At 40.4% G+C, this 23,612-nt stretch overlaps 1 long non-coding RNA gene across 1 annotated transcript in view; it reads left to right on the plus strand.

Annotated features, from left to right (window-relative positions):
• Positions 1–23,612, plus strand: part of LOC115017632 (uncharacterized) — a 71,116-nt gene that overhangs the window by 26,199 nt on the left and 21,305 nt on the right. The window contains exon 2 of the long non-coding RNA XR_003833266.1: positions 22,953–22,997. This is a non-coding gene — a long non-coding RNA (uncharacterized LOC115017632). The remainder of the gene's footprint in view (positions 1–22,952; positions 22,998–23,612) is intronic.

Genomic DNA, 23,612 nt, shown 5'->3' on the forward strand with positions numbered 1-23,612 from the left:
TGATGTAAAACCGCGTCTTTTATGAATAATGATGGTGTCGTTTGCTTATGTAGGTCATATAGAAGGATCAGTATTACATTAAGACTGTTTATAACCAATTAAAAACACCTTGTGGTAACTTTAAGTACGGATATCATTAATATACGCTGTGACGATTTTGGACATGCATGTCCACAGAAACCTTTGAATGATCCTTCATATACAGATTGATCATAAAAATGTGTTTAAAAATATGTCACCGGTGGCCATCTGTGTCTAATTCTCCATCGCTGATTGTTGATTGCTGATTGTTATTATACAAAACAAGTTTTATCCAGACAGATGTTAATCAAAAATATTTCACTTTATCAAAACTTAACTAAACAGATGTGACAACAATTTAATTTATATTGAGACAAAGTGAAAACTTGTCATCATTTTTTCATCAGATGAAAAACGTGAGTATTTCGTAGAGAAGGTGTCCATTGGTTCGAATTTTCAGGTCAGTACAAGGTGACATGTTCGACTGCATCATCCTTGGGAAGGCGATATGTTTGCCTTTGCCGTGTATTCCTGTCCCCTCTCTGCCGCAGAGTGTGTGTGAATGAAGACATTTATTACAACAGAGACACAGAGGATTAGCAGAGGGCTTAAACCATTCTCATGGTAATGCACGGAGCTGGGAGCGCGCAGATAAACACAAACACTCACCTTATCAAAACACCCAGACCTGAAAAGACTACTCCTTAACAGCAACGACAGACTGGCTGAGAGACACTGACAGACCACAGGAAACAGACGGAGAGGGAGAAAGATGTCAGTTAGCTGTGGCAGATTATGGCAAATAATGTTTGGACAATGAAATCATTCAAGGGTGCACCAAAGGTGTGACGCCATTGTCCAGGTTAATGCAAAAAAAACAAAACAACAACTCACATGGACCTCGGTTGGGAAAGACAAAACTGGACATTTAAAGAAGTGCTCATTTTTGTTATTTTAGTAATCCATATAGAACATTAATAATCCCTCTTGTGCATGAGATTGAATTCGGAAAATTTGAACATCAGACGACCTGCTGTAGCTCAATGACTTTAATAGGAAATTGAAAGGGGAGTTTGACATTTTTGGCACTTTTTCCATCTTTAAGTAACTGGATGAGATTTGTTTCCTGTTGCCTTGACCGATGAATGAAACATTATTTCACAGGATGACCTACAAGTGGATACTGCATCCTGAGCTATTAAACTTAATATAATATCTATCATATACATTAAATCCTAATTTATATGAACATATAAATTGAGACCACTGACGCACAAGATGATTGATGTTACATGTTTGGACTCAATTGGAGCTGAAACTTTCTCAGTTTCAACATCTCAAATGTGAAGATTTGAAGCTTTCCTTAGTCGTACTAAGATAGTCGGCTGAATATATTTGAGTTTGGGTTAACCATTCACACACCTATGTGAAATGTATGATTTCCAATTAACCTGACCTGCTGATCCACCGCGCTGCCTCATGCAAAATGTGCTCATTTATTACTTTTCATGGCATTTTTTTTGTCAGTATGTTTTTAATTTAACAATCTGACGAAAGCTTTTTTTGATTGACTGATTGATTTCTCATCTCAAGTGATAATCCTGCAATGTGAAAGACGCAGGACCGTAAGCTCTCTGCCACAGTAATCCGCAGTATCCTCTCTGCTCCAGGCGATCCACTGTGTTCACTTGTACCTTCTCAACATTGTAGTCAGACAACAATCTCAGCCACCAAATCCACGTCTCTCCAAATCTTCTCTCTTGGCGTCAGGTTCGTTTTTTGGCTCCTTCAAGAGAAGACGGGGAATTAGCTGAGCTCTGAGGATTTTTATATCCCTCTTTTCAATAGACTCTTCCTCTTTGAACATCACAGTGTAACAGCATATCACAGAGAGAGCAAGACTCCAAGATTCTTTCAGCCATCATATTCTGATAAAGGCGCAGTAAAGCCCGTACATGTAGAATTTGACACTGATGATTATAGCAAGCAGTATTTCTGTATTTTACTGTCACAAAAATGCCCTGAAAGAGTCTATTGTCATCAGCGATTGTATTTACAACTTGAGCTGTTTTTAAGGGCCGACTCCAAGTCACGTCTCAAGTCTTTCAAGTCACAGTTCTTCTCAAGTTTGCCCGTCCAAGTCCCAAGTCCATCGGTTCAGTTCTATTTAAAGTCGCAGGCATTTTATCCAGTTTCAAGTCATTCAGTGCTTGTCTTCATTTTCATTCATTTCGTCAGGTCAAGTCACAAGTCTTTTAGGACAAGTTCAAGTCAGGTCTTTCCTTGCAAGTGAGTAAAGTCCTTTGGTTCACAACTTTCAAACAAGTTTACGTCCAGTCTCAAGTCATCAAAGACTTTCAGCGCCAGTCTTTTCAAGTCTTTTTGTCCTCAGCTTTGTTAACAACATGGCTGCATACACAACCTACAAGTTCCTGGATTCAAGCATAAAATGTACTTTCCTCAAGACTAGGGAGGGAAGGTACTGTTGGGAGTAATCTTATATTGTATTAATCTAATAATCTCATTTACAACCTGCATTGTCATCATGTACAACAGTTTAGGAGCCCTCTGGACTTCCTGACACCATGAAGAAGAGTTCTTTGTACTGAGGTTCAGTCCAGTCCTTAGGGGACATAAACCTTTAACCTTAGCAGTGTCCATGCCAGAACCACAGGATATACAATACATATGCTCATGCGCTTCTTCCTCAGTCTTGACTGCTCGTCTTCCTCTCAGTGACAGAGATGTAGCTTCCAGATCTCTCCCCTGCCACCTCTGATTAAGGCCGCCGTGGGCGAGACACACCTGTACAGCTGATGGGAGACAATGCCGCCGCTTCCTTCCCGAGATTGATTTTCTCCATTAAAACGGGCCCTTTGTCTAAAAACGCTGCCCCCCTTTTGTTATGCTAAAGAGAAGATGGAAGATTTCCAATTCAATTTGGGCTGAGCCGAGGGCCGGTCAGCTATATGGGCCTCCATTGTTCTGGCTGAGCCCGCTGGGACGACGCTAGCGTCTCCCAAACGCCAATTAAGCCGGACGGAGAGACGGACAGGGGGATAATTGACAGGCAGGAGAAAGGCAGCCTTCTTCCTCTCTGCCTCATCATTGAAAACGAAAATCAAAGGGAAAAGGCAGAAGAGAGGAGGAGAAGTGAGGGATGAGAGGGAGAACAAGGAGGAGAGCAGTAATGGCCTGTAATATGTTGCCCAGAGCTAACTCAGATTACATGACGCGTTTAGCTCACGCACACGACTTTGGCCCACCAGCACCAACAGGGCCAAGAAAAGACAATGAGAGCCATGATTAAGAGCAAAGCCCTGATGTCGCCTAATATTGGTTGATTTAATGTTTGTGAAAAGTAGGCCAAGCGGTCGTTCCAGTATCTTCATCCTCCATCATTAACCTTTGCACAGGTCTACTCGTGGTAATTACTTGAAAATGTATCTAATTAAGACTAATGCAACCTAAATTGTTACATACTTCCTACTGCCTTTCTGAAAAATGATCTACAGCACATTATTATGAAATCAGAAATCTGCCTCCTTGTAATGATGTGGTCTGAGCTTCTAAATGTAGCAAATGAGCCACTTATTATCTTCTTTTCCTTCTCCTTACGGCCATATATCAGTGTGTTGGCAAGTTGTAGCTCTGAACCACAAATGATTAACATACTTTACGCGTGACACATTGTTGCTCAGTCCATGACTTTGGTACCAGACTGAAATATCTATATATATATATGAAATATGAGATGCTTCGGCGCTATGATTATCCGATCAACACTGCTTAGCTTGTTCGTGTCCCCCCTCCATTTTTATTTGTTTTGCTTAGTTTACTGATCGGTCAATAGGTCAAGCTGATAGTGATATTTTAAGAGCGCCCTCTGCTGGACCACAAGGAAAACTGCTTCAAAACAATGTGTTGCGCTCGTGGATTTGTTTTACAATTTGAACAGGTCATAATAGTTTCAATTTGTATTCCCCCCCCCACATTTAAACGAAAATGTTAAGTACGCAACTCAAGCAAGTTTCAAGAGTACGTTTTATATATTAACAGAGAATATTGTTGGAATTGGAATTATTCAAACTTTCAAGGCACAACTGCGTAATGACCTCACAGCGGCCTTCTACCTGTGCTTTCCCGTGTATCAGGTGCACCCGCTTTGTGTTTCATTACTAATTAGCACTTCCTCCATTATATTTAATGGTTAAGTAAAAAGAACATCTTTTGCACCACTTTCATTCCTCCAAACATCCTTTTTTCAGTTTATCTCCCTCTGTTTCTCCATTCCTCAAATCATAATGTCTCTCCCTCCCTCCCTCCCCCCTTTTCTCTCTCCCTCTCTCTGCTGGCTTGTGACAGACGGCCTAATAGGATTTAATAAGCCCCATTTGTATGTCAGCCTTTTAGATTTTCTGTAAGAAAGAAAGGCGATAGGAGGGATGGGGGGTGGACAGGGAGAGTGAGGGAGGGAGGGATGGTGTGAAGGAATAGAAAGGAGGAGAGAAAGAAAGGAAGGAGGGAGGCATAGGAGCGAGCGTGACGATGGATGGATTGATTTAAGGACCCATTTCTCTTTTAATAAAAGTAGAAAAGCATTATACCAACTGCTTAAAAAATATGCTGGAGCCAATATTGGTCTTTTCTTAAAAATATGATCTCATGCCATTTCAGCCATGTCTTTTTATTTTTTTTATCACGTGTGACCAGAGAACTCATTCCAGTGGAGATTGATAATTGTTCGTTATTCTGGCTTTCAGTGTGTTTTATGGTCTAAATGCTGTTTCTCTCTCCTCCCTGACAAACGTTAGATGTTGGTGGTAAATGTATGTTCAGCTGCAGCCGACAGCTTCACGTCACTTCCACTAAGTGGCTTTTGTGCTTTTTGTTTGGATTTTGTTTGTTGTTTAGAGCAAATGTGAAGAAGATCCTCCATCCTTGATCACTGGACAATGAGCTATCTGGTATTACATGACTATCAAATGTCATCATGTTGGAAGAGCGTATTGTTCTCATCCACACTGGAACTGTCATTTTCAATTTCAGCCACTTTATAGAGCTTCTTTCTGCTCAGTTTTGGTGATTGAAATAAAAGACTGTACTCACAGCAGCAGCAACAGTCATTTAGTTTGAAATGCTTCAAACCACATACGTTTTAATGACTAGTGACCTCGTGAACAAAATAGTTTTAATGCTAAACCTAACCAAACTTTACTTCACAAATGTCCGAGTGGCCCTAGCAAGAGCGCAGGAAGTAGGGGGGGTAGGAAGTGGGGAAGGGGCCGTCTTTTTTGTATCTGCATTGAACAAAATGTAACAAATGTTCTAATTCTAACTTGACATACATGACAGTGAGACACTATCACACTATCACAGTCAACTGCTTCTCTGGTAGTCCTCGCTACAGTCGGTGTCTACAGGAGCACATTTTGCCTTGACACACACACACACACACACACACACACACACACACACACACACACACACAGAAGAAAACAACACCAGCGTCGCTGCTCGTAGTAAATGTCATGTCTCTTTAATCGACATAATCTGATTAACCTGTAATACTTTAGCATGAAAAGTGAAATATAAAATGTTATAATGATTTGGCATAAAAAAAGCAATTGAAAAATATTGGTACCAGGCCATACTTAAGCTCAGGTTGTACATTATGTATATCAGCTGATATCTATTAATTAATATCAATGATGAAAAGAATATCTCACTTATGATTTTTGTGTGTGTTTTAGTTTTTCAACATTCGCTTTTCCTTAAGATGTTTTTGTGGTACAGCATCTCCAGTCCTCACATGGATAGTAATACGAACCAAAGGATTTGTATATAAATATATATACTGTGTGTGTGTGTGTGTGTGTGTGTGTGTGTGTGTGTGTGTGTGTGTGCGTGTGTGTGTGTGTGTGTGCGCGTGTGCGCGAAAGAGAGAGCGACAGAGGGAGACCGTCGTTCTGTAAAGGAGGATAAAAGGTCCAGCCAAAAACCATGAGTGTTGCACACATCTCCACACACACTCACACACTCACACACTCAGTAATCCCCATGTTGGTAGCTGATGTTTATTGCCGTGTAATAGGATCAGGATGATTCAGCGTCAATATCAGAGCAAACATCTCACACACACACACACACACACACACACACACACACACACACACACACACACACACACACACACACACACAGAAACACAGAAACACACACACAATCGCTGATCAAACATAGCCCAGGAAACATTGTGATCCAGGAGAGATGAGAGGACTAATCCTTTTAGCCTTCTAAGAAGACTCTCCTCCTCCTCTTCTCTCTTTCTCTTCCAGGCTCGCTTCCTCAATCATTCTTCTTCTTTGACTCTGCCTTTCTCTTTATTCTTCTCTTTCACTTGACAACATTGTTTTCCGCTCTCTCCTTCTCCTACTTTTACTGACAAGGACAAGGCTAAAGAGAGAGTGTGTCTGAGCTATATATACATACTGTGTGTGTGTGTGTGTGTGTGTGTGTGTGTGTGTGTGTGTGTGTGTGTGTGTGTGTGTGTGTGTGTGTGTCAGGAGTAGATTGATCTGCTTGGTTTGCTGAGAGATAAGACCTGATAAATCCTCCTTTTCAACCAAACCAACCTCCCTCCTCAGCCTCCTCCCACCTACACTCCATCTGTGTGTGCACATTCCTTCAGGTTTGCACAATGATTCCCATCACACGTTAACGTTTCAGCTCAAGCTTTTCCAGTTCTGAAGGGTGAAACCAATTTTTAGACCAAAACATCTCATAGCTGATCGGCTTGTTTTTGTTGTTGTTGAAATATTAGGATGTCTGTCCAAATATTTGAGACCGAGCGTAAGATATTTCTACATGGATATGTGTTGACCTCCTGACCCTTTTGTTTGTGTGGCACAATTCAGACGCTGAGGCCGTTTCAAAGCGTTTTTACATGCAATTGAATTTGCGTATGTTTATTTTAATAGCCAACAGTTGGTAGATGACAGGATTCGAGGAGAGGAGAGCTGACCGTTAACCACAACATCCCCTGTTTGTGTGCGGCCAGCGAGCGTTGTGTTTAATGGTCACCGCCTTAAACCCCTTGGCCATCAGGGATACCCTTTTTAATTGCAATTTAATTTTGTACGATACTAAATTAAGCCTCAACGACACATTTCCAAACAGTTTGCTCAATTTCTGGAACGAACTCAGACCAGAATTAAAAATATATATAAATATATGCCAAATTTAGAAACAAATATGATATGAAGCAAACAAAAATACCTTCCTCTGGTAGAATTTAGACATTGTACAGCAGCAGGACTTGAATAATAACGTCTTCTACATAAATGGTAATTCTCCCCGTCTCTATATAATTGCTCTTGTTTCACATAATATTTTACAGTACTTTCTATATGAAGTATGTCATTGCCAATATATCTTTTTTCTATTTGGATTCTCTCTTCTGCTATTCCTCTTTGCATCCTGTTCAAAGTTGGGCGCCAGTGGTGTCACATTTTTATGGTGTGCTTTTCTATACAAGGACATTTGTTGTGCTTCTTCACACGCTTTATTTTATTTACTAATAGTGCAGCCATGCCACCGAGTACACACACATCTATAAAAAAAAGTGCCACAGTGTTAGTGCATATCACATTCATAGGTTCACGTGAATGCTCACTGCTGCGTACAGAACATGCGTGTGTGAATGTGTGTGTGTGTGTCTTCAAACAGAGCTGTGAGTGCTTAATGAATTTACTTTGCTCTGATTGGAAATTAATTAAAACAGCCTCAAACAGACAGCCGCCCACAGGGAGCCACGGGCAACACACTGACAGACAGATTACTGCTCTGTGAAGGGAGGGGGGGGGGAGGGGGGGGGGAGTTTACAACTATCTGATGCACTCCCTGCGACCCTACATGTCATGGATTATAGCAACCGTAGCCTTGTTATTGTTGTAGTTTTCTGCAGTCTCAGTTAAACAGCAGCAGCCTCCATCATAGGCAGGTGTGCGAGTGGCCTTCTCCTCAGTGAGCTTTGACAGACATGTTTTTAATGATTCCAGAAATATATCCAGGTCCTGATTTAACTAAACAAGGCAGAAAGAACATTTGCATAAATGGATGATTATACAGTTGTGTTTTTATTAATTTTTTTAAATATGTTTAGGTGACATCACATCTTTTGATATTTCGCCTGCGTCCCTCGGCCAGACTCTGGGTATTAAACTGCTTAGCGTGCAATTATACGTTGCTATAATATAAACCTCAAACAACACATTTAATGAAAGACATTTATTTACATTTCCCAGTTTTTCTTGATAAAAGAACACAAAGAAGTTGAATATATCAATACATTTGTTTGATTTCCACACTAAAATGAACCTTATATGATTCACACAGTACACATGCTGTCACAACTTTTCCTTTTGGCTTTATAGTTTAATGTTGAACTAGCTCGTATGAGCAGCTATATATTGGGAGTTTTCCCACCCTGTTATCAATCCTCAAGGAGGACTCTGGGTGAAACAGAAGTACGTGCATTTAGTTCCTTCAGGTTTGCTTGTTGTCCTCCACACACAGAAGTAACAAACAGTGGTATGAGTTAGTTGAGGTAGTTGTTTTGGAAGTTGACAATATGGGAGGGTGTTAATACAGTTGATTAATCTGTGAGACAGCTGGAAACTGAACAGATGTCAGTGTACGATTCCCCCCCCCAGCCTCTCAGGGATGTGTCAAACAAAAAAAGGCATAGAGGAAAAAGACAGACTGTATATTATTATAGACAAACAACAGACACATCAATAATGACAAGTTATGGTAGTGAAAGACTTCATCAAGAGCGACCACATGTCAGCGTCTGTGAGTGATTTCCTACCTCCACTCAAATGCAGCAGTCTTTCTGTCTCTTCTGTATCATTGTTGTCCTGTGAAAAACCAAAAGCGTGTTAAGGACAAACAGGAGAAGTTTGGATTATATTCACTACGGACTTTAAAAGGTTTTGTTTTCAGGAAACAAATGTTGTCAATGCTGAAAACAAAACTTATACAATAAAGTTAGGGGACTCGCTGGAGACCACGACTTTTCTGAAAAGACTTTTCTTTGCTTGCTGGTCGTAAACATGGGAATCAATCCCACTTCTACCTCATATGATGCATCCCTTGTTCGAGATCAGGGGCTTTCAAAGTGAGAGACTGTGAGCCTCCCCTCAGACAAAGCTTTGGAAAAGGTGCCTGCTCACTCCACGTAGTTAACTTGCTTAGTTTCCCCTCAATTCCTGGATGCCTTTGGATCATGATTCTGTTATCTGATTCCATAAACACTCATTAATTGAGCTAAGATCAGCTAATATTGTTGTTTGACACCACATTTAGGCTATTCCATGTGATCTTCTTTTGATAACTAATGTAATATGTTTTCTGAAAGAGTTCGGAGCCCCCATCTTTCCATCTCAACTTGTAAGCCGACATGGACCAGAAGATTCAGAAAAAATGGAAATCTGAACATCTATTATTTAATAAATGTACTTTGAGGGGAGGTTGTTTAGTCAAATGATAAAACATGTAGGGAATGAATGAAGTCTTCCAGTTGAGTTACACTTTCAGTGTGTCTGCTTCTCATGATGTTTTGCAATAGATAAAGTATATGCCATTAAAAGCACCCTGACACCAACTGTTGATGCGTCTGAACCTCTCTGCTCTGCCTCTGGTTCAGTTAACCGGTCCAGCTCCCTCCGGCAGACAATGATGTTAAAGACTAATTGACGAGCACTTTAAATAAGTCCTAATTAGAGCACGGCTGGTAATAATTGGGCAGGCGGTCTTGAGCACTAATTAGCGGGGAAAAAAAAAGAAGCCCACTGTGCGTGCGTGTGCGTGCGTGTGTGTGTGTATGAATGATCTCTACAGGGGGGCTGATGAAGCCCATACTTTCAAGAAGCAGACAGAGCGAGAGAGAGCGAGTGGGCGAGAGAGGTAGAGGGAGAGTGGGGCAGAGAGAAAGAGGGGAGATAAACCGGCACCCCTCCTCGCTCTTTTGTGATGGCGTACGGTTTGTGGGTGGCCCTCTCTGCATGGGAGGGACGTTGTAGAGGGCAGGTGTGTGTGTGTGTGTGTGTGTGTGGTGTGTGTGTGTGTGTGTGTGTGTGTGTGTGTGTGTGTGTGTGTGTGTGTGTGTGTGTGTGTGTGTGTGTGTGTGTGTGTGTGTGTGTGTGTGTGTGTGTGTGTGTGTGTGTTTGTGAGAGAGCTGAACTTACTCCTAACAAGACTAATTGATTCTGTAGCCTTTCTTTATCCTTCCCCGTCTTCCCCTCACACACTCTCTGTTTTTTCTTCCCCTCTCTGCTTCTAATTGTTTGTGCTGAGAGGCGTCTAAAAAACAGAAGTAATAGATTTCCCACCTGCTGCAGAGACACATTAGTAACACACTCAAATGACTTGTTTGCCTCTCGCTCTCTCCATGCTGTCGTCTGTTCATTGTTCACCGCCGGTCCTTTCAGCCAGAGACCCAGGTGTACTGATCCCCCCCCTCTGGTTCTCAGCCAGGCTGCATATTAAAAATACAACCGAGGTGTCACTCCTAACTTTTATTATTCCTATTTCATCATATTTCATTAGTGTCACATAGTTTTATAAGTAGGGCTGATATTGGTGATTTGTCCTTGAAACACAAATGTTGTTTTTTGTGTTCAACAAGACTGAAACTAAAAGCAGACCTGTTTGTGTGCGTATGCAACAGTTGTCGATGAGACACCTGCACATTCAGATAGGACATGCTTAGAACCGTCAGCAGTGAACTGGGTTAAACTTTGAATATAGTGGAACTTAAATAAGCGTCCGACTGGCCACAGCAGGATTCATCACTCTGACAGATTTATAATTGAAAATTACTTTAAATACTAATTAATGGCACAGCAGAACCAATCTGAAATGGGGTGTCTGGTTTGAACATGCCAGCTGTACAGTTGCTGGTCTGTAATTGCTGGTTAATGAATTAAATATCTAGTGGATTAGAGGAATTATGGACAATTTTCCCTTAACGATCCTCAATGAGGCCATGATTAGTGTCTTCAGCCATATCCTGTGGCTAAAATGATCCTTCAATTAGAGATGGAAAGCTCATGAAGAGAGAGCGTTGGTGGTTGAGAGGTCACATGATGGACAGCAGACAGGACTTAATTAGAGAAAAGAAAAGAAAGTTCTGAGAGATACTTTAATTTAGTGAACATTGGGCCAGAGGGTTGCTGGTTTGGATTTGTTAGGCACCCTTAAAGGGATTCTATGTGGTTTCTGATGAGCTACAACAAGAGCAGAGCTCATCAAACCGATTCAATTGGTCTGGACCCAGCGATGGATTGGGAAGGAACGTCTAATATTTATCTGGGCCACTGAACCACAGTGTTATGTGAGCTATTCTCCAATGTTCATGCATGTCAAAGTTTCCTCTCCCACTGAATAGAGGAATACAATTTTAAAAGTGAGTTAAATCAAGGCATATAGTTAGTTTCACTAACAAAATGCAATATATATGTGTATTTTCTATTCATGCCCAAGAAAATACGGACCCATTTGGAGATCTGTTCAGGAAAATAAATCTTATTTTTTTCATTTTGTTCGAAATTGCGGGACTGAAGCAGAGAACGGTTGCGTCATTTTCAATTTGGCCTCTATTCAGAATTATGGATTTTACTCTATTTGTGCAAGACATGTTTTTATTACTCTACATATACCCCACAGCGATGTGAAACCACTTGTTGCTCAGACGTTTTACTGGGTTCTGGTAGGTGCTCTGTATTTTCAACGTCTCCCAGGAACATTGTGGACATTAAACGGCAGAACACCAGAGTTTGTGCACGAGAGATTTAGCATGAATTTATTGCTAAATTGGGAAAAACACCTACAGCTTATTCTACAACTTCACTACACCCCAAAAGCACTCTTGACATGTTTCAGCTAACAGAGACATTGTACTTACATGCAGTTTCAGTGCATCCATGTACGTGTGTATAAGATGGTGTGTGCATGTGTGTGTAGGTCCCACAGTGACAGGAAGATTTCCCTGGCCTCTGCAGCCTTGTCAGACAGATAAATGTTGTAGATCTCCCATCATGCACACACACACACACACACACACACACACACACACACACACACACACACACACACAGAGACTGGCTCTATGCAGATAGGAAGGTGGCTGACATTTGTGGTGCCTCGGGTGAGGACATGGCCTTTTCTCCTCATTTCTCTTGGCCAATCACCCAGACTGAAAAGGGAAAGGAAGATAAGACCTTTTGTTTGGCCTGACAATGTCCCACTGATACTGCCATGGTAGACCATTCACTGTGTGAGACAGTGTGTGTGTGCATGTGTGTGTGTTTGTTGGGTCTATCCCACCCCTTTAAGACAGGGAAGCCCTCAGAGAAGTCATTATTACAGGAGGACATTTACCATCCCACCATACCATGCACACTAAACTAATGCACACACACATGATCACAGAGCCTCCAGACATTGTAACAAGATAAAAGATTTGTCTTACAACCACTTTGTCCCGATAATCCACAACCTGCAGCATTTGTAAGAAGGATAGAATTGTGTCCAATCATCACTAACCTTTTATAAAATCATTTTTAATGATTTCATAACGACTGTTAATTGCTGGTATATTACTTAAATCCTGTCTCTGTGTATTAACATCTTTGCCATCACAATTGATGGATATATTATTTACACTGCCCTTTTTTCATTCTGAACAGCTGCAAACTATCAAGCGAAACATCTGTAATCCTCTAAAACAAATGAACTAACTTTTGATTTGATCGTTTCACTTTCTTTTGTTTTTCAGTTTTGATTTATAAAATTCGTCGGGAGCTTTAATTAGTGTGGTAGCTTCACTACTATGTCCTAAAAGATGTATTTCTTCACAACTTCTTTGCATTGTTTAAGACCTTTGTCGAAAATACTTGTTTTGTCTGGATTTACAGGAAACAGAGTTGTCCAGACAATCACACAAGCGTGATACAAATAATCAAATCTACAGAAATAAAGATAATTCTTGAGTTAAGTCTCACTGACTTTATCATCCGTGAGATGTGGTTTAAAAAAAAAATGTATATAGCATATACTATAAACAGGAGTATTGACAGGTCAGGCTCGATGTGCACTTCACATGCTGGGGACACCATGTCAGGCAGATGTCGCCCCATATCATATTAGATAGCTGGATATTACAGTTACCAGTAAACGGTGTTAAGATAGTGTCAGGTGGGAAGGGGGAATGCTCTCATTTAAGATGATATCACTCCCAGAAAAAGGGGCAGCAGCCAAATGCAGGAGGATTGATAATTTTGTCAAATTGCCTGTAGCACTTTGAGGTCTCGCCGTCATGCCGAACATCTTAAAGAAGATCCCGGTATAATATATGAAGCCATCTTCATAATGCATCAAAATTGAATGGCTGGAATGCCACTTAAGGTAGTGGTGCTGTAATTGGTACTCAAAAAATCTTAATAGTATCATATATCTTGAGCTGGGCTTTTAAAAGGATCTATTGTGAGATCTTCCCTTGATCTCTCTCTCCCACACACACACTCACACACACACACACACACACACACGGGGGATAATGCATTCAAGCCATCACTTCATCTCAGAATTCCCAAGCGTATTGGGACATCACATGCTATAATGATCCTCTGTAAATGGCTTGGTTGGACTGCTAACTTGTGTAAATAGTGCAGGCAGAGACTAATGTACTGTCTTGTAATAGGGGGGGAAATGACTTGCCTATTACAGGTAAGACCCTCCGAGAGGAGGAGGAGGAGGAGGAGGAGGAAAAAGGGAGTGGGAGACGTGAATGAAAAAAAGGGAGGATGATGAGATTGATGAGGAAGATGAAAGGAAAGCTGGGAAGCAGCAGAAAAAGAAAAGTTTCTTTTGTGTGCGGGGCAACTTTTGTGCAAATTCTAATGGAGGCAATTTAATGGTCTTGAAATACGGATGAATGGAATACCCATGCACAAAATATTGCATAATACACAAGGGCATGTCTGTTTTCTCTTTATCATCCTTCACGCACGTTGTTTTGAAAGCCTTTGAAAGACATTGAGTTTTCTTCTGCAACTTCATCGAGGATCACTCAAGAACTGTCCCAATGCAAGGTCAGCGTTTAGCCAACAATACTGCGAAACACAACGTTTGTTAATTTATCTAACTATCGTTTTGTCATCTTACTGGCGTATCTGTAGTGGTTTAAAAAATATATATATTTTGGAACAGACATTTGTTCTTTTAGAGTTTTAATGTAATACTTGTTGCCGGGCAAATAAAAGAGGCTGAAGGTTAAGGTTGATGTTATTTCATTGGGCTGTTGCCATTGTACAATAGCAATGTACAGATCTTGACTCAATTAGATAGAAATGAACAGTTGGCATAGAGTTTTACGTTACCGTCCATTCACTATCCATACTGTCTATCCTTGTAGAGTTGCAGGGCCATACAGTGAGGAGTGTAGTACTGGTGAACTCTGGAGTTCAGAGGTTTATTTTATCAGCATCTGTTCCTTTAAGTTCTGTAGGGCCAAGCCTGTCATCCAAGGGGTTATTTGTATGCAGCTTTATTTTATCATTTACTTTTTGGATGTTTTGATTGATGTTGATATAAGTATTCAACCCTGGACCACAATGGAAATCATATTTAGACTTTTTTGGACATTTTTGTAGCCGCATGAGCGTTAATGTCCCCATAATGTTAAATAAACACAACTTAAAGAGGCTCCATTGATTGAAAGTGTTGGGTAAAAACATTTTTTTTTTATGAATGTAATTTCCCATAAAGGCTTCATCAGTGTTAATTAAACACTTGCAAAGGGCCATTCATGATGTTTTGGTTCATTTGAATTACATTCTAAACAAAATATGAAGCTTCGTAAATCTCCTTTTCAAATCTGGATTTTGTTTGCTGACAAAATCCAGGCTTTATAATATCAACACCGTGTTTTGTCATGCTTGTTTAAGGAAATTAATTGAAAATGTCTGCAGCGTCAGTCGTAATGCACGCTAATTTCCTTCAGCTATTGGTGAAGCGTAAATTGGCAAACATTCGCATAATATGTTCACGTGAATAGACAGTTTAGATCGCTGCTTGTTAACAACATTTGTTTGGTTGCTTATTGTGTTCACGGAGACGAATATGAAGCATGTCTTTTTATGCTGCTTCATTTCTTGTTAGTTGTTTGCTATTATGATAACAGGAATCCATTTGATGTCAGCAGGCTTTTTATCTTCAAATGAGCCATTTAAATGTCATTACTGTAGGGATGTGTGTGTGTGTGTGTGTGTGTGTGTGTGCGCGTGTTTGTGTGTGCGATTGTTACATTTACAAGACCCATTCATGTCTCGTCATTTTTCCTACAATGAGAAATTACCAGCATTCACTCTCTGATGCTGCAGCGGTGACAATATTCAGTTTTTAATAGTTATTGTTCAGTGACATAAATTCAAGCTTTTGTCCATTTCGCTGTCCTCAGTTGTTTACTGTTTAAGCAACAGGCCATAGCATAATGACTCAGGAAATTAGAGTCATTATTCTCTGATACGCTGAGACGTGACATTCATGTTGTTTGTTTTTATAGTCGAGCATGATATGAGGTTTGGAAAGTCACTTTCACTTTTTGAAGATCAAACTTGCATAAAGTTTCCATGCTAAAAACAGTGTTTGGATTATTATGCATTCAAGTGAAATCAGAATTAGCATGAAGCCAATTCTGACTCATTTATAAACTGGGAGTGGATATTTTAAATTGACTGTAAAAAGTGAAGATTCGATAAAAAGTACAATATTTCCCTCTGAAAATGTAGTGGAATAAGTATAAATCAATATAAAATGTACAATGTACAAATAGCTTGAAACTGTACTTAGGTACAGTACGTGAGTAAATGTCCAGTGTCTGTTTAATCGGCTTTGAACCGCTGTTCCAGATGAGCTCAGGAAGTAACGAGCAGCACACTGGATGATATCGGCTTTTTAAAGAAAAGCTGATGTTGGCTCCATGTCCCGGCTAACCTTCACGGAGAGAGCGCTGTCTCTGTCTCTTTGCTGGAGTGGCAGATAAGCTATAGGGCAGTCCTCCCAGTGCACTACTGGTAATTTAGGAAATCCTTACTGGCAGGTTGAGATGACAAGGCCACTGTGTTTGTGGCAGTAGTCTGTAATTTGCTTGTTTTCCACTCCGCCATAGAGCTGACGCACCGCAGGAGCAGGCACGCCAAGAAGCATTTCTCTCTCGCTCTCACTTTCTCTCTCCCTATCTCTTTCTCTTGCTCACTCGCCCATCTGCTCCTGGTATGCTCTCCTATTGTTGTCATTGTGTTATTCAGCTCAGCTCTGTGGCCTCCGAGTTAAAAAGAAAAACACAGGCTGCAACCACCACAGAAATCAGAGCCTAATCTCTCACAGCGATGAAATCCACTCGGAGAGAAAACACACGCAGGGATTTTTTAGAACAGGCCAAGTTTAGAGTGTAACATATAAATACTATGTAAATATCTGTATTTTAAAATACAACTTAAGATGTTGTATCAGTGCAGCTGGTGATTAAATGTTCTGTCACTTTTTGTTTATTGTCATTTTCCTAAAAATGCTCAAATAACCAGCTCAAATGTTCCACATGTGAAGAATTACAAAGAAATGAACAGAGTTTGGTATAAACTGCTTCCTCTTCTTCTGCTAATAATACATGTATTTGCCTCTCAGTTAGCCTGGGATATATGAACAGGGTTTTCTAAAGTGTTAAATATAAATGCTAAGTACTTATAATTAATACATGTGTATTGGAACATTTACCAAATCCTGAAACTGCCTCTCTGATTGATTAAAATATGATTTAATAAAGTGTCTAAATATGGATGCACCACTAGTGTAACACTATTTTAAAATGATAATATCCTTTTGACCACATCATTAAAGTGTTGTACATATCATATGATGCAGCTTCCTCACACGCAGAGGTTCATTTATAAAAAATAAAATGTAGAACACCCAAAGTAGAGAACATGCGTTTAATCAACCAAAAAGTGAACTGAGTTTGGTTCAAGCTCAATCATCGATATCGTCTAATGAATGGTACATTTCCCATGTTCTGCACAGTGTATCATTTTCCTCTCTGTTGCCCTGGAGCATTGTGGGAAGTCCCCTCCTGTCATGGCGTACAGTTTTTCCCTCTTTATGTACTCGCATTAGTCTCTGAATGAAACTATTCAGTTTGAATTGTAATTGTTTTCTGAGAAAAAGCAGCGTTGGACACAGACTACACTTGTGTATGTGCGTGTGTGTGTGCCTGCGTGTGCGTGCGTGTGTGTCAAAAGAACTTTGACAAACAGCGCCGTGGCTTGTGTTCTCTTGTCTCTACGGTAACCGAGGCCCTGAGCTCTCTTATTGGCTCAGCCATTGAACTCCCAGCGAGAGACAAAAGAGAAGGACCCAGCGCTGGTAATTTCTTATCACCAAATCCCATTAGGCTCAGGGTTTTTTTTTTCATTAACCCACACAAAAGTAAAGTGGAAATCACCATACCCAGTCAGCTCAGCCCCTACTGTGAGCCTGACTAGGCCCCCTAATAACATCACTCTGCTCTAGCTCGTGCTGGATTAATACAAGAGATATTTGCAAAAAAGTACATTAATAGAATCAAACCAAAATGAAAAATAAAAAGCTTTGGTCGTATTTTAAAAGAGCAATACTTACGTTATCACATTAATCCTGAAACCTTTGTAAAAAGATCATTGTGAACAGATGGTAGAAAAGCTGATAGCCTCTATATCATGTCAGTGATACTGGTAATTAATTATTAATATGTTCCTGTAGATAGATAAGAGTACTTTAACCGCAGCCAAATCACACGAAAAAACATGAAAAAAAACCACAAGGATACTTTAAAGAAATAAGTGATACAAATATATGAAATATTTGCTGGAATAACTAGGACAATACTCTAAATCTGTTGATAGATATAGATAAACATGATAATTTCCCCACTGGCCTTTCACTTTGTACCATCACCCTGGCGTTTAAGGCAGCTCTAACAGTTATTGGAGAGGTTCGGCTACTAATGGAGCAGCACACGTACGATGCACCGATGTATGTTGTGCCATAAAGTGGATTTCACAGCCAATTCAACCCACAGACGTACAATGTAAATTGGTAAATGCATCAGTGAAACTCTCAGTCTTTAACAGTGATCTTGTCTTTTTTTTACAATAATTATACAAACATCTCAAAATGAATGGCCTAATGGCTTACCAATTAAAAGCACCTCTGAGGAGTGCAGCGCCTTAAGTGCTGTTATCTCAAAATTATTTGTTAAGAGGGAAGAAAGACGAGCGTGCTAAAGCTGTGCGTTATTAGAGTACACTAATGCACAACACCACCTGTAACAGCGGAATCGGCCAGTGATCTCTGTCGACATCCCGTGCGCTCTGTCTTCCCGCGTTTCCTTTCGCACCCAAAATGTTGACCGTGCTATAAAATAATTTAATGCTCATGATATATCACTTTATCTAAAAAAGCAAAAGTCAGAGAGGTTGTGAAAATCCAACCTACTGAAGTAATACCAGTAAACTGATGAATACTTATAGTCCTTTTGACATTTTGGCCTATAGTAATCATTTCAGCTCAGCACAGCACCACATCTGACACCTCTCATGCTGAAAGGGCCCGATATACCTGAGGCCATAATCACAGCGGTTTCTGTACGAGTGTGTGTGACAGTAGGTGGTGGTTAGGTGTATGTGCTCATGCGTGTGTGTGATAACCGCCTCTATGAAGTCGGATTGACAGACAAAAGCCTAATCGCTCCTCAGCTCCAGTAGCCAAACAGCTCAGAGGAAGTATTGACCCAAAAGCGCCGTAATCCCCTTCACCTAACACGGGCAATTTCATGTAATACCTGTAATAACACGCATTTAGCTCAAAGTAGTCATCAAAAGAGCTCTGAGCATCTGATTTTGAGAGGTGAGCTGTTTGAATAAAAGGGACCTGAAGAGTATATCAATCTGTAATAACAACATCGTGGCCCGGACTCGCTTTCTTTTCAACTCTCCTTATCGCCGCTCCTCTTCTCTCACTCTCTTTGTCTCTCTGTCTAAATGTGTCGCTCATGTTGCTTCACGCTTTCAGCCTTTAAGAAACATATGGAGTCTCGTATGGTAAAGAAAAGTCGTGTCAAGTAGGGGTTTTCATTTTCTTTTTGTGCCTGTGTGAGTAAGTTTGTCGTTGCTTCCTTATATTTGACAGTTTAAATGCCTTTCTCAGGTACAGTTTCCATACTACCTGTCATTTTTATATTCTCTGCTGTCGGTACAGGTTCAAACACCATGTTAATACAGCAACAATGTTGAGGTCACTCCAGAAGTTGTCAAGAGCTATGGATACCCAGAAGGGACAAACGGTGTAATGCTACCTTTTCTACTCGAGACCCCTTCATACGAACACATTACAGGTGGTCAATAAATGCATATCTGTCAGTTGTAAGTTCAGCTGAGTGATTTTCATTTCCCAGACTGACTTTGAATAGTTTTTAAAAGCCTGAGGAGCTAAAACGAATATTTCACAAGAAAGAAACCTTCAGATTCTGTGCAGCATCTTTCTTGTCTTATTTTTTCGCCATCCTTTTCGGGGGGGTGGAGGCGACTGACCACCCAGATCATCTATGTATAGTGGGGGAACTAATTATCTTTGCCTATAAGCAGCTGATAAATATGCAAAATGTATCCGTGGTGAGGCGTACGAAAAGATTTCTAGAATTTTGAAACATCTTGATTTTCACTTTTCAAATGAACAGGAAACACAAAATGCAGTTTGTTGCCGGACGACTCTAAAAATATTTAGCAGGGAACTTCTTTTGCCAAATATTCATCAAACCTCACGGCTGAGATTCTTTCTTTCTGTCAGCACTTGTGTGTTTTGCTGCTGCACACAGAGTGTGTATAATGTGAGGCTTAGTGAGGAGAAATGGTGCACATGATGGCGCTCATGGTATTTTCTGTTTGCGTTGGGCCACATACACACAAATGGCAGTAAAGATCAAGAAAAGAATCACTGGAAAGTATCTAAACATACACAGAGGTGCACTCGGTGTTATGGAGAGTTTATTAGTTTGGAGATCAACTGTAGATCAAATATCTCACTGACCAAACACTGAGTCATTATTATACACAAGTGTAGTTCACTCAATGAAGTTTTGCTTTATTAACTTCATTGTCTCATGTGGCAGCAGGGGAAACACATTATATGTAAATGATGCTGAAATGCAACACATGAGAAAGTCTATGTATATGAAGTGTGAGCATGAGGTAAAATTGAAAGCACATCCATCATCCAACCCAGTCATCATAACCACCCACCGATGGTTATGTCATCACATGAGTCACCGGGAGCATTTAACGGTTTGATGGGACCAGAGATACAAATCATTTCTGTGTTAAAGGCCTTCGCTTCTCTAAATCTCTGTCCAGGGGGGGCGTTCAGGATTCAAATTGTGTACGTAAACACCAGGGATTAACAAGACACAATACACACAATAAAGGTTATCTAATAAAGAGAGGAGTTGGGTCGTTACACCAGGAACCAGTAGAGCTCATGTTTGTCTTTTAAATTCTGAAAGTAGATGATGTATTCAGTCTGATCTAATCGAACGGCTAAAGAGGCGTGTTTCAAACTATACACACACAAACACACACACACACACACACTACCATCATCATCATCACCACCTCAATCATTGCTGTCTGCCTTCACACACACACATCTTTTAGCCTGATTTGGTATTCATGTCACAGAGATTAATCAACCTGCTCACCCCCTGCTGTTACACACTGATACACACCATATGTTGTACCTGCATCTAGGGTGTGTGTGTGTGTGTGTGTGTGTGTGTGTGTGTGTGTGTGTGTGTGTGTGTGTGTGTGTGTGTGTGAGGGGGGGGGCTCTATTACCTATCTGCGTATCTGCATATTAGCGCTGGACCATTCCTTTAATTTCCTACAGCAGCTGATAAACATCGTCTTCTATCCGCCTCTTAGTCGCTCCCACACAGCGCTCGGAGATTTCATATGAGTGTGTATTTGTGTGTGTGTGCTGACTAATACTAATACCATCAGTTCTTTCTGTTGCCCAACACACACACACACACAAACTGTTGGACAGGCATTGACATCCTATTGATTTTCTTTTCTGCTTAATAAGTGAAATGATGTGTGCGATATTAAAAAGGAATGATGTAGGGAGCAGAGAGGAGGAGGCAGGAGGTCAAACAAGCTGTGGGAGGCGTTCAATGACTTCTGAGATAGTGTGCAGACACTGAAACTCTCCACTGAGACGCAGGTTAATAACATTCATCGGACCAGTTCTTGTTCTTCTCTTTAGATGCCAGTGTGGTATTGATCCATTCTCATCATGTGATAAATATTGCCATGACAATGTAAATATGTCAATCAAACACTTCCCAGAATCAGGATATCTTGACGGATGAACACTTCCAGTTTTGCACAAGAGTTATCAAAATGTAATGTCGTGACAATTAATCAATTATCAAAATAGTTGCCGATTATTTTCCTGTTGATCAACTAATCGTTTCAGCTCTACGACACATTCATCTGTACATTTTAGTGATCGTACGGCACGGAGAAGATAAAGAGTGTGTTGCATGGGACATAATGTTTGCGTAGGTGTTTGTGTTGTATGCTATATACGGTCACACAAGTCGTGTTCGACAGCTCCACAGTAATAATTGGCTCATCTTAATTATCTCTGAGGTCTAGGCAAGTGGCCTTGCAGCAGCCTGTGTGTTTACTTATGTGTGTGTGTGTGTGTGTGTGTGTGTGTGTGTGTACCGAGTCCCACCACATCGTGAGGAGGCAAATGCTAATCTATTATTTGCTATTATTCTGACAGACCTTGGGTGAGACGAGAGGCTGTAGGTAGAGACGGGGGGGGGGGGGGCGGCGGCGGCGGCGTTTAGTTAGTGCGGGAGAAGGAGAAGAAGCAGATAGGGAGGTTATGAATGTAGCCTTTGTGTGTGTGTGTGTGTGTGTGTGTGTGTGTGTGTGTGTGTGTGTGTGTGTGTGTGTGTGTATTGGTAGTAGATGTAGTGCAAATTAGAGGCTGTTTAGGTTAGTCAGAGGTTATATCTGGTTTATGATCACTAGTTTGACGGTTCAATCCTTTGAGTGGCACAAACTGAGGTGTCCTTGAACAAGGCCCTGAGTTCACAATGTTAAGTTTCACTTTCACTTTACACACACAGTTATTTTAACCCAAACCACAATCTTTTCCGTAACTTATCCAAGTCACAAAAAGCTACAGTAAAGTTAATTCAGTCATAATTACACATGTAATATATTAAAATAGTTCATTTCATAATGCACTGACTAATAATGACTAATAATTAGAGGAACATTGGCTCTATATGTGATTCTGTGTTTCAAAACATGGACGTAAAGAAAAACTCATATATAAGCAACACTTAGCAGAAGTATAAGGAATTAATTTTTTCTTAAATTTTCATAAACTTTTTTGTATAAAAGGAAAAGAGACTTAATTAAAACCTTCTTTGCAAAAATCAATGTCTCTTTTAAAATTCTTAGATTTGCTCTGACAAAGGCCGAATAAAGAACATCATTCTTCCTCTTTGTACAGCTGTGAGATGGTAACAGGTGGAAAGCAGACAGCACTATCTCTGTTTGCCGCTTTAAACATGTTTCATTGATAACATGAAACTCTGCAAGAAGTTCATCAAAACTAAATGTGTCCTTTTCATCTTCCTGTTAATAAGAAGCCGTGAGCCCAAACAGTCGAGGTGTTCCTCTAAAGCTTTGTTGCTTCTGTAGAAATCACACAGTGAGAAACCGTCCTTATGCTTTCATCTTTCTGTCTTCCAGGACAAACGTCACACGAGGGCTGACGCTGACCATCCGGACCCGAAGGTAAGAAATACATAAACCCGTAATCTGGTCAATGATAAATCTGCTTTGACTTTAAAATGTTAATATACGACGCCTTTTGTATTTACAAGTTTAGTTAGTATCTATCTGTGGTCATGCGTTGCTTCGACCTTCCCGCTACCAAACGTTTTTTTCATCTCTTTCAAATATCCCAAGGCTGATAGTGTGAGTGTGTGTGTGTGTCTCTAAGGAGCTTTCAATTAGATAAACACTTGTGCTACAGATTATGTGCAGAAGGAAATCTATAATGTTTAAAACCAAGGTCAGAGTGATTGTTTCTCTCTCTGCCTGTGCGCTCCGACACAATAGGTGTATTTTTCTCCCCTCGGTGAAGAAAAGTTTCCAATCAAACCCCGCAGCTGGATGTGTGCACGCAGCATGGATGAGGTGAAGTGTCAACAGCTCCACCTGCACCTTAAATCAGCAGCTAATAATTAGAGATCTGTGAAAAAGGGCTTCTCTTAGATTCGGATGACATTTGTTTTCTTTGATTAACAATATACAGGACTTCAGCTGAAGTCACTTTAACTAAATCATTTTGAAAACACTGACAAGTAAACTCTGAAAGACAAAGCTGGTGATTTTTTTCTATTTCTC

This window comes from Cottoperca gobio, chromosome 2 (assembly GCF_900634415.1).
Source record: "Cottoperca gobio chromosome 2, fCotGob3.1, whole genome shotgun sequence".
In the NCBI taxonomy this organism is placed as follows: Eukaryota; Metazoa; Chordata; class Actinopteri; order Perciformes; family Bovichtidae; genus Cottoperca; species Cottoperca gobio.